Source organism: Corvus cornix, chromosome 3 (genome assembly GCF_000738735.6).
Source record: "Corvus cornix cornix isolate S_Up_H32 chromosome 3, ASM73873v5, whole genome shotgun sequence".
Lineage (NCBI taxonomy): Eukaryota > Metazoa > Chordata > Aves > Passeriformes > Corvidae > Corvus > Corvus cornix.
Window position 1 is genome coordinate 3,140,354 of NC_047056.1, and position 12,498 is coordinate 3,152,851.

A 12,498-nucleotide genomic window follows, 5' to 3' on the forward strand; every position below is an offset into this window, starting at 1 on the left:
AAGAATTTAAATTTGTGATGACCTGGGTTTCTTTTTTGTTTGTTTTTGTTTTTATGGCAACCCACTTCCAAAACTTATAAATTAATGAAAACATTAACATTTAACCTCATTCAAGCCAGCCAAAGTATTTTCATGGAGCAGGTGCATTCTTGGCATAGCTGGTGTTACAGGGTGGATTCTTCCATTTGTCAAATGTTCAGAAAAAGCCTTTCATTTAAAAGGAAGGGAAGTTTTGTAGAAAAAATGACTTGTATGTGCTAAAATAAAATAAAAAAGTAAACTAGGCAGGAATAAACTTGCTCGTGTGGCTGGCAAACTGAGAGCAAAACTGTCATGACTTTGGTTGCTAAAAGGATGATCTGAGAATGTTTGATTAAAGAACCGGATTGTCTCCTCACTTGAGCCAGACATAAAAAGTTACAAAGAATATTAAATGAAGGTGTAGCAATGTGACACATCCCTGTTTTTCCCTCTCCTTGCCCCTCTCTCCAGGCAGCTGTTGAGAACAGAGGAAGGAATAGATGATGGCACCAAATCCTGCCCTGGAGCTGAGCAGGGCTCGAAGAGCAGCCCCGTGTGGAGAAGCAGATGGAGCTCTGCAAAGTGTAAGTGCCTGCTCTGGAGCATTCCTTCACAAACAACCCCCATATCTGTCTTAACTGCATTTTTGGGCAAATTCCTTCCTAAATATTTTTTTGAGATCAGAGAGAAATATACCTGCTTTGTAACTGGCTTTGGTCATTTGAGATCTACCCTTCCTCCCCTGTCTGCCGTTCCACCCTTTTGTCCTTCCCCGCACTGACTGAAACATTTTGGGTTCATTCTTTATATGTTCGGATAAATCTTTTGTAATAGATTTTTGGGTTTTGCAGCTTAACGATATCAAATCCTTCCTAAGATTTATTGTCAGTCTCACTTGACCTGAGGATCAGAACTTAGAACGTTTGACGGAATTTGTTGCAGAATCAGGGAATGTTGTGAAAGTTGCTATTTTTGGTTTCTGTTTTGCTGTCTGGAGACTATAGATTTAAAAAAAATGAAATGATAAATAATGTTTTCTTGGGTGTTCAAAACATGATGAGTGTGTGTGTTTCATGAACTTTGGCTTTTGGACAAGCTGATTTGTACTATTCCTGATAAAGAGATTGCAAGACTTCCGAGGTTTTTAGCTTTTAGAATTTTAGAATTCCTTAAAAAAAGCCTGCCACCACCTCCCAGTGAAGGTTATAGACTGCCTGAGTGAAGAATTTCAGCTCCTGGTAGTCAGTTTGCTTTTCAGGCACCCCGTGGAAGGGATCACAGCCCCTTCCAGCCTTGTTGGAGACACTTCGCAGTACAAGCAAAAGAGAGAATTTCTGCGTTGGAGTTGGTGTGGACCAAATATTTATAGGAGATAGGACTGGTGTTGGGCCAAGTCGTCTTTGTAGAATACAGAGTGGGTTTGTTGCCTTCCTTCTGCAAAGTTTTGAGGCTGTCCTTGCCACTCCGGCTGAGTGGAAGAGACGGCCCCATGGCAGTGGGAGGAGGAGGAGCAGTCTCACAAATGGCATTTCATCCAAAGGGAGCCCAAAAGAAATTAAGTTTAGCAAAGAAAACAAGTTTCATCAGTTAAGGCAATAAAGCACAGTCCTGGAGCAAGTCAATAATGCTCCATTGACAGCCAGTCAATATTTGTACTGGATTAACTTTTCAGGGAATGTGGAGATTTCGGGGGGTTTTATGTAAATACTGTAAATAGGCTGGGACACTAAAGTACAGTTGCAAATACCGCGTGTCAGATTAGATTAGGATCACTTCCCGGGAGCAGGATTTCTTCTACCACGAAAGAGACGTTTATATCTTGTGAAATGAACACAGATACAAATTTTTTGTTTGTCAAATATATTCCAAAATGCAGCTGGGCAGATCTCACGGCAATACTGCTCAGAACACTTCAAAGCGCAGCCTCTGTCGGAGGCCAGGCTCGCTCACCTTCTGTCTGTGCCGTGCCCAAGCTCTGCCAGGTAGAGCTGCAATTTAGGTGGCATTGTGGCTGCAGCTCAATTAACAGGAATGCTGTACAAATTAATTTCAATTTTGAGGTTAATATAATGTGAAGAGCTGTTAAGAAATATTCAGTATTTGTCATTCTGCTCCTTGCTGAAGAATTGGGCTGAGACATGACCAAAACGTGCTGGTTTCTGACATCTGTTACACAAGGCACTGCCTTCACAAGTCTTGCAGCTTTGCAGTGGTATTCCTGGCACCCACTTTTAAACAATGAGAAATCTATTTACCTTTTCCAAAACTGGAAGCAAAGTGGACAAACATTTTGAGAAGAAGCTATTTATTTAAAGTGATGTTGCCCCCACGTTTCCTGACTTGTTTTCTTATTAGAAGGATCTCAAATCATTGCAAGATTCCCAGTTCTCGAGAAAAATTGAGGATGATTTGGCCTGTCCTGCTGATCCCCAGGCATGGAAATGAGGGCAGGCAGAAGTTGGCACTGCCCAGATAGGCAAAACAGCCCAAGTAAATCTGCTTTTATGTGTATGAAACACAGGCACAGCTCTAGTGAAGTCCATGCAGGTAACACATCACTAGGAGTCCCTCTTGCTGGAAAGGAGATTACTGCATTTTATAGTTCTTTCTTTTATTTCTCCTGCCCTTTTTTTTCCCCTTAGAAAAGGTAATTAGGCCATAAACAGAGGTCTGACAACTAATTTTATCTGCAGCAAAATTAATATCGTAAGCAACAGATAATTTCAGCTGAGCAAAATTAAAAAAGATATATTTTAATGACATTTTAAAATGAGAAAATCGAATTTTTTTCCTTCTGAACTTTTCATACCTGGCTCTTTTGGTATGTGTGGAGATGCTCACTCATTTAGTGAACAAATGTTTTGCCTCTGTACAGTCCCTGCTTCACCATCAGGCCTTGCTAGTGTCAGCCTGTGGTATGAAGTTGCTTTTAATTTCCTCTCTCTTGTTCTCTGGTTCCTTTCAAAGCAGAAATGATCTGAGGGAAAAGACATTGCTTTTCTTACCTCTAAATTTTCATTGACATTAATAGGAGGCAGGTGGCCAAATCCCCACACACAGCTTTGAAAATTTAAGGTTTAACTTTTTTTTTTTTTTTTTTTTTTTACCCTGGGCAGATTCTTACATTGCTGGAGTTGTGAATCCTCAGAAAAGATATTAAATATGCAACTATACCATGTCAGCAGTGCCTAGAGAGTTTATCTACAAAATTATTGCCTGCCCTCCAAATCTATAACCCTAAAATATTGATTGGTTAAAAGGTAGTGGATAAAGATTAAGACAGCATAGCAGCAGATTAGCCTAATCAAATAAAAAGACTATTAACAGAGCTGCTCACAGTTCTGAAGATGTTGGTTTGAAATACAGATGTCTTAACCAAAGTGCTATGTCTCATTTTCTGAATGCATTTTTGAATGCATTTAAATAAATTACCAAATAGAAAGAAAGCAGAGAAAAACTCCACATGCTCCAGACAGTAAATTTCCATTTATAATAAAATTATTTCGTGCCTTTCAGTAAGTAGTTGGAACTTTTAAAGATCTATTCCATTGGATAGAACAAAGTCAAGCAGTGGATTCTCGGCTTAGAAGGCTCCATGGGCGCACGAACAATTTTAAACCTGTTAGGTTAATTTGGAGCTCTAGGATCCTTTGGAAAACCATCCCTGTTTAAGACCAGCATGGGTTCAAGTGGCTTTGAATTTGTCACAAACATTTTATTTAGCTTATTAACGTTCCATAGGAGTAAGCTACCGGGAATAGCGCTTGGAAAAGAGCAGCATTTGTCACTAATGCTTTTAGTGTACAGTGGGAATTTTTATCCAGCCAAAGGCTGAGCTGTGGTTTATCCCCTTGGAAGAATTTCCCATTGAGTGACGGCTGAGCAGGGATTGAGCTAATAACCCATGCCCTGGGTTATTGGAGGCACAGAGACAGAAAGAGAAAATAGGGCGGGTAATGTATTAATTTTCATCAGTTATGGACAATACTATTAAATTACTGACTCTTGTTGAAATAATGTGTCACTGATTAATAATATCATTTCAGCTTCCCAAACTTTCCTACCTCAAAATTTTAATTCAGAAAGAAAAGATTTAAGAATGTATGAGAGAGGTTTTGGCACTCTAACTCATAGGTATGGAGGTCTTCTGTTTTTGTTTGAAATCACACCTAATTTTAAATCGCAGTGTAAATGAGGTTTTAAAAGTTTTTAACAGTGATGTGGATAAATTTGGAATTAAAATTGAGATCTGAAATGTTGTGTTGCTCCACTTTTAAAAATAAGTTCCCTTCTCATTTGCAATTAAAATGCCTAGAATCTGCATAAAATGTGTGAAATTAGAGATAATTGAAATACAGTAGCTATAAATATGTCTACTCCATTTGAAAAATAAATAAAATGTCCACTAAAAGGGTGTGAAAGCCGTACCCTCTTCTCTTGTTTCTCACATTTGGATCTCTGGCGTTTTTCACACTTTTATAGCTAATTTTTATTGCAAAACAATATGTTACATTTGTAGCCGTTGTGGGAATGCAGAATAGCCCCTGGCAGCTCTGTAAAAAATGGAATGTTGGGAACACATTTAGAAGAATATAGCTTTCAATTTCATCCCCAGCACTGGTGTCGTGGAATCATATTAAGTGTGATCTAACAAAAACAAAAGGGGGGGGAGGGAGAAAAACGTTACAGAAAATAATTTAAATCAGTTATTATTTAAAGTATGTTCATTTACCCTCTTTGGATGTTTTCATAATGTAAGTTGTGATGCAGTGGGTTTTCTGGGAGTGAGACTCCAAACCCAGGTCAGTGCCATTCCCTGGAATGTCTTGTGCCACTCCATCCGCAGCTCCGGGCACGAGCAAACACGGCCCGGTGCTGCAGTGGGTCAGTGGGCCCTGGGCAGGGAGCCTGGAGGAGCCTTCTCCATTATCAATTATTCCTTATTAGCCTGTGCTCTCGGGAGTGTCTGCCACTAGAGTGGAGCAGCATCTCACATGCAAATTGTGAAGAGCTTCTCTAACTTCACTCTTGAAACTCGGAAAAATATTATTCCTATAACACCCTGTGCATCCTTCTTAGCGAAATTGCACTGCGCTGTCCTGTCATTTCCAATGCTGCGCTGTGTTTCTGTTCCTGGGGAACACCAATCAACTCCCAAAGAGCTGCTTTGGTGGGGAAATGGGCAGCTTTTCAACTGCTCCACATCCAACACAAACACCCACTGCAATTTGCTGTAATTCACACAAAACTGAATTGAAGGGTCCGGGTGAAGGTTGCTGCCCCCGCTCCTCGGTGCTCCCCGTCCTGGGATATTATTTCTGGAAGCTCTGCTTTCTGGAGGCGTGCCTTGCACAGGGAATTATGCTAAAACAAAAGATTTTCCGTGCAGGTATTATCTTGGGGGCAACAGGAATTCAGCAGGTTTGAATGTTGGTGGCTCCTTCAGTAGTTCTCCCTCTTCCCTGCTGCAGTGAGTGTCACAAGGGATTTCATTGTGCCCTGGCTTCGGAATTCAGTATTTTTTCCCCATCTCTCCTCTTTCCCCCACCCCAAGTGTATTTATCAGTAAATCACCATACTATATTTTTGGCAGAGGTATGGATGTGTACTGGACTCAGGTGCCTCACTTCAAATCTTGTACGATTCCTGATTTGGGGATAAGACTTAGGAGGAGGAGGCAGATTTCCAGGATGTATTTGAGGAGTGCTGAAATGTTAATGCATTAAGACTGAAACAGTGGGATTTAAATCGCTACACTGAGCAGCACATAGTACAGAGGGATTGATCCCAGAAAAGTACCAGAGAGGTTGTGTCTCATACAGGCCTAACCACTATGGAGTCATTCTTCAGAGACAGACCAAGCGACAGAAGAACCACAGCCTTACCTGCAAGGTGCCTTTTCATACGTGCTTTTTTCTCTCCTTTTAAGTTGTCCTCAAGGAAAAATAAGAGCAAAAAGTCCCTGTGCTTCTCAGTGCACATCTACAGCACTTCATAAATAATAGTGGCTGTTTTAAAAGCAGGGGACAGGCAGAGGGTTACAATGGATGAAAGCTAGTTAGTGAGTTAGCCAGATAAATGCTTAAAAGAACAGCAGCAAAGATAATCCTGCATTTATTTCTGAGGGATTCACCAGATGACCCTTTTCTGTCTTTCCTGATCTGTGTTTCTTGAGTCAAAGGGCTGAGCAGAAACCTGAAAAACAAACCTGCAAACTTGGGGTATTGCTGTGATTTGTGATCGTCCCTGCTTCGGCTCCTCGGTTCCATTTCAGAGCATCTAAGTTAAATCTCATGTCCAGCACAGGGTGGCTTTGGAGGGAGCTGTGGCAGAGACTCCCTGGTGCACACACAGGCACTGGTCCTCTCTCAGCTTACTGACTGACGTGTGCAAAATTGATCACTTCAAGAGCCTTTTGTATAACAAAAAACTTCAAGCAGAGAACCCAAGGCATTTCCTTTCATCAACCTGGTTCTAATTTGATCAAAGCACGAAAAAATTCAACCCGCCTTATTTCCTGTCCAGTTCTTTTACACTTTACAGCACATTATATATCAGTCTCATATCCCTGAATTTTAAGAAGCAACCAGTTATATAATTGGATCAACAGTTGCCAATCACTCCAGCACAGCACTGCATTATTACTAAGCTGACTACAATTTGGAAGCTCTTTTTTTATTATGCGTATGACTATATTATCACTGTATACATATTAGGACAGCTGAATGAGCCCCTCAAGGAAAATAAGGGTTCAAATAACATTGAGAGGGGAGAGAGGTGAACAGAATTGAGGATTCACCCCTGTTACAACCGTGGTGCCTCATGGCACAGTTCCAGGAGAAAGGAAAAGAACAGTAGTCGTGTGCTGTCTGTGAATCCTGCCCACAAATCAGAAAATTGCAACGCTGCTGAAGTGGGCCATCTTGCATGCTTAAGCAAATTAAAAATCAAATGTGTTTTCTCCTCTCAAGTGTGATAGATCGCAGAGGAATTTTGCAATATGTGAGTCTTTAAATCCAGTTCCTTCACTCACGAAGCTCCCTCCCCACAGACACCTGCACACACAAGTTCAAAATAAAGCCACTCTGGCTTTGCACTGCTCCTTCCTGAAGAGCTGGGTGGTTGTCATTTGCATGTGACAAAAGCAGGCACTGCTTCATGTCAGTAATCTACACAATTATATAAGAGAGTTAAAAACATCAGGTAAATAGTAGTATTTCCCCTGAAGCCCAGGAAGTCAGAGTTCTTTGGAAGACCTTGAACCTTGTCTCAGTAGTATCTCCTTAAATAAAAGTGAGTGACAGCCTGTTAGAAAACTCCATGTTTTCTACCATTAATTTACAGATAAGCATTGTTAGTCAAATAAGCATTTAATTCTCAATAGCCTGAACGTTTCAATACCTTGTAGGAAACGAATACATAGAATGTGCACAATGGCAAACAAATTACAGAAATATTCCATAGAGTTGACATTTGAACTCATAACCTCTTAGGTAAAGGTGAATGACTATTAATGTAATTTTTTCTATTGGAAGGACTTCCTTCCTTTTTTGTTGTTCTATGCAATTCATTTGTATGCATTAGCTTGAAAGAATTAAACCTGTAAATCATAGCTTAGGCAATAATAATAATAACATAAAGAAAACAATATGATTCCTTCTGGTTTTGCCACTCCAAACTCAGACATTTACCTGTTTCTGTTTTGGCTTTTCCTCTCTGAGCATACACACACAGTCATTAATGTTTGTAGATGTTTTTAGGTATAAATGTGTTTTGTAGGAACATATGCATTGTGTTTCCAAGTATAGACATTTTTAAAAGGGCATTAATTTCATACATTTTACATACCTGTGGCATAGGCAGATAAAAGGATACATGCATAAAAATGTAATGTCTCTCCTCAGCAGTCAGATTCTGTGCCCTACAGGACTTCACCAGGAAAAACTCATGAGCAAAATGCAGTTTTAAGCATCCTGCTGTAGTTAAAATTGCCAAGTGATCTTTGGACAAAGTGATGAAATTCAGGTTAGGGGGAGTCTGAATTTGGAGGTCAGGGAGATTTCAGTAGAAGGTTCTGACTTGTTTTGGGTTTTTTTGATGGTGGTCGGTGTTCCTTTCATGTCATATTTATTTAAATCTCAGATCAGAGTAGGTGCCTGGCCCTTCACACACCTGCCCCTTGTCCACCGGCTGATAAAATGAAGTAAAGTGTCTTATCACTTCTGCAGCCTGTTTTACAGTATTGTGTATTTTCTTTAGCCGTTCCTGCTGTGTTTTTAAGTAATGCAATAAAACCACTTAACCATTTTTCTGTATAAGTCTGGTTGTTGCATGAGGAGCATGGTCATCTTTGGCTGCTGCCGTGTCCTTTAAAAATCCCCCCAGCCCAGAGACAAAGCCAGCCCCGTGCAGTTGCTGTGTGTGTGCAAGTGCGTGCATGCAAACAGAACTCAATCTGTTACAAACACAGAAATTGGATCAGCCGAGAAACAAGCCCTGTGCCCTCGTCCTCCCCCTCTGCCCATCCCTAGGATAATAGGAGAATTGAAATTCCCATTTCCAGACTCACTACAGATTAATATGGTTCAGCATAGATACTTATTTCTCTGATAGTTTCCCATGCATCTTCCCAGTGAAGTTGATAGAAATTACTCCAGCAGAATTCGTAAAGCAGATGTTATCCCATTAATTAGCTCTGGACCTGAACAGGCTCAAGACTTTTCCATTTTCAGGCCGATAGGAATTGGTCCCAGTGAGCGTGCTCCATATCCACATTTAGTATCATCTCATAAACAGCACTGAAAACACAGCAGGCCCTTGATGAAGATACATTAGCTTATTTCTAATTTAAAGTTATGTTGCTTAACCTTAATGTAATTGGTCACTGGTGACCGACTGTTTGTATAGCGAGTTGATGACCAAAGAGCTGTAATAAATTATCAAACTTACTGCTTAAATAGAGGGAATGACTGTTCTGTTAAAAGCCTCGCTTGTAATAATGGTAAAATAATTGCACCTCAAACGGAAGAGCCTTGGATCTGATAAAGCTACCAAAGTCTTTCAGATGAAGGTGTTTTCATTCTGCTTTAAAGGACGTGTAGAATTTTTTTTTTTTCTTCTCAGCGCAGTATCTTGCATTGGCTGAATAGTCAACTTTCAAAGCTCAACCTAATATTGATTAAAAATAAATTGGTAAATCAAGATACTTTCTTTTGAGGGGTTGTGGGGATTAAAGTAATTAACCAATTTCAGTGGCTAACAAGAAACAAAAGAAATTTGCACAAATAATTATATTCTGTACGTCAATTCAAAGTCACTGCTAGACATGTGTTAGAGAAGAGTTGATTAGCTGGTAGAATAACTAGGATAATAATCAACTATGGAAGTAAGTAATTGACACAACTTTAATGTTTAATAATGAATAGCATGCCAGGGGCAAAATTAAGGGAAATCTGCTTTCTGAGACCCAGTTCAGACCTATAGTTTCTTAGGCCAAATATAGCAATTACTGGAGACTCCTGACCTGCTTCTGCGGTGCCGTAGCACAAGTAACAGGTGTAGTTAAGGGGCAAGTACACAAGTGGCTGTATTAAATCTGGTGGTTCCATGTGCTGCAGTTTAATTTCCAGCCTTCTCCCTGCTGAAGACTTAGAGGTTGATTTTAAAACTGCAGGAGCACTTACTCTTCCATGGCTGTTCTTGGTTTCTCCAAGCAGCGTTCTATTAACAACCAGTTCATTAAATCAAGAAGAGTCAGGAATAAGTGTATGATTTGCTTGTCTCAGAAGCGATAATATCTCTCTCTAAACATTGCATTTAAAATTTGGGCTACCTTCAAATGCCCTAACTTCACAATAGAGAAATAGAGTTTATTTTTTTTAATCCTTGTATTTAATTTCTTACAAGGACCTTCCAATAATTTAAACTATTTACAGTGCCTCAAAGATCATTATTTCCCCGTGACTCCTCAGAGAAATACTGGAGCCACTCTATTTATTGCTGACATTAGATTTACCTTTGAAGAATGGTTTACAAAATGGAGACATTAGGATGTGAAAGTGATTATTTTTTGTACATTGCTCAGAATGGTAAGTTTTTGTGTGTGCTGTATTAGAGTAAACATTGCTGTAGCTGCTCAGTTTGTTATGGAAACTTGAAAAGCAGATGCATTAAGGTACTTTGTTTTTAAAAACACACAGTTCTTCATAAGGAAAAATATAAATACTGTTTGGGGGCTTGTCACGAAGGTATATCTAAAAATAACACCCCCCCCAAAGCAATGAATAAAAATGCTTTTTGGCGTTCTAAATGGAGGCAGAGAATTGCTCAGCCAATGGAAAAGCAGGTGGGGTAACACATCCTGATTCTTCTAATTGAGGCTGTAAAGAAAGATGAGAGATACGTGCACTGTTTGTGTCACAGTAGTTGTGATCTGTGAAAATAACTTCAGAGCAGCCTTTCCTAATATTAAAATGTCTCTGTTGCTGTTCAACTAAAAATCAATACAGCTCACAATTTTAATAAGGAGCATGAATCTGAAAATGTGTTTAGTATCAGGTTATATAAACACACCCTAATGAGATACTATAAAATCCATCACATTAAAGGCTGGTTCCTACAAGGTATATTAGCTTAAAATGTTCAATATATTAGGTCAGTGTACAACACTACACATAACAAAGCAGGTCTGTCAAGGCAAGATGCATGTTTTGCCCCTTAAAACTGTTATGTTTTGCACATTTTATAAGGTTCTTTGAATACATGAATAAGATAAGTTATTCCCATCTCTTTCTTAAGCAATCTCAGAAATGGCTGTGACCTGAAATTGGAAATCTTGTAAACACCCATCCGAAGAAAATGTGTGCAGTTCTGTCTTAAAGAGATGGTACATGTTTAATTATCCCAACTTCTTCGAGGAGAATACTATTAACATACACATTAGCATCGTCCCATTGGTTCCTCCTGCTGCTCCACCTTAGGGGCAGCAATAGGAGCTAATCTTATTGCTCCCATGCGCATAATAATGAAATTTTGTCTTGTCTCTAAGGCGGTGTTCTTTGGTCTAAAGTACAGCGGGAAACATTCCCTTTTTTTTTTTAGAGAATTTCCTGACCAACTCGTTTAAAAAAGATTTGAAAAATTAAAATTCTTCCTGTGTGAATGCCACAGCCCGCGGAATGCGTTGCTTTGACTTGTGAATCAAAATTAAGCAATTGTGCAAATAAATTGCTCTGTATTCACATATGGAATACAGTGTACTGGGGCTCTGGGTGTATTCAGCTCTTTGAAAAACTGGAAGCCATGGATTTTATGTTATTTTATCCTGCAGTGTCCATATAGGCTATTCTCAAAGAATAACATAAGAACAAACAAAAAGAGATGGGTTTAATATAAAATACCTTTGCCTTTTCCTAGCAGTGTTCTACAGACTATAATGGGGAGAGGAATAAAAAAAAAACACAGGCAAAAAAATACATGTGAATTCAAGGCTACTGAATTAAGGGAGGTTGTACCAACATTTCCCCCACTGTACATTATTTGTATTCAAGGTTTTTGAAATGACATTGTAATCTGATGATGCACCAGCCTATTATATTGTCTAGCAGGACAAATATCCTTGCGTTTTCTCTGTAGAACTAACACAATTTTTCCATGTCAGAGGTGCATAATATCCTGGCGGTCATAAGGAATGATGCTATTAATCCTCTTGGGCAATCTCCAGGTCTGATTATTAGGGAAATAAATTTGCATGCTGCATATGAGCTAGGTGAATCACCGAGAGCACAAATTATATTTCCTGACAGCAAGTTAGAGAATGGAGCCACATCGCTTTTTTATCTTTTTTTTTTTTCCTTCTCTGAAAGCTATAGAATTTCAATTCATTACATGAGATTGGTTAGAATTCAAGTCTCTTTTTAAGTTGATATTAAGTTGAGTCTGTTATCTCTGTGAAGGCTAGTAGGTTCCCCTGAGTATCCACCTAATCACTACTTAAAAAAATCGAAACGTATAGTTAGTGTCATGATTTAGGTACCAGAGCCACTTTATTTATCAGTGCAGAGTGAGATAATTTCAATTTGAGGCTCTGTAGCCCTCATGAATTTAACCATTTTGAAAGCTTTTTTTCCTCTCTCTCTCCCTCTCTTTTTCTCTCTCTGCCCCTTCCCCCCCGCCCTTTACTGTGCATATTGTAATAATGGTTATTCTGGGCACCTGTTTCGCCGTGCTCTGTGCATTCCTCAGACTGCTTTATCTGTCGCATCGTATATATTTCCTGGTATGTTTTGAAGATTTTTTTGGTGAAATGTTACTTGGATTTTAGTTAAGAAAATTTGGCTGTGTTCTCTGTGCCAGGAGTAGAGCCAGGCATTTCTGCTTTTCATATCAATGATAAATGTATTTTTTATTATTTTTACCGTTTGGCATCTGAGCAACCTTTTTGCATTATTAAATCTGAACAGGGAGAATGAGAGGAGA

At 39.3% G+C, this 12,498-nt stretch overlaps 1 long non-coding RNA gene across 15 annotated transcripts in view; it reads left to right on the forward strand.

Moving 5' to 3' along the window:
• The window catches only part of LOC104691503, a 481,199-nt gene that overhangs the window by 337,990 nt on the left and 130,711 nt on the right, over positions 1 to 12,498 (forward strand). For all 15 annotated transcript variants that reach the window (XR_005603991.1, XR_005603992.1, XR_005603989.1 and 12 more), the window contains one exon: positions 493 to 605. This is a non-coding gene — a long non-coding RNA (uncharacterized LOC104691503). The remainder of the gene's footprint in view (positions 1 to 492; positions 606 to 12,498) is intronic.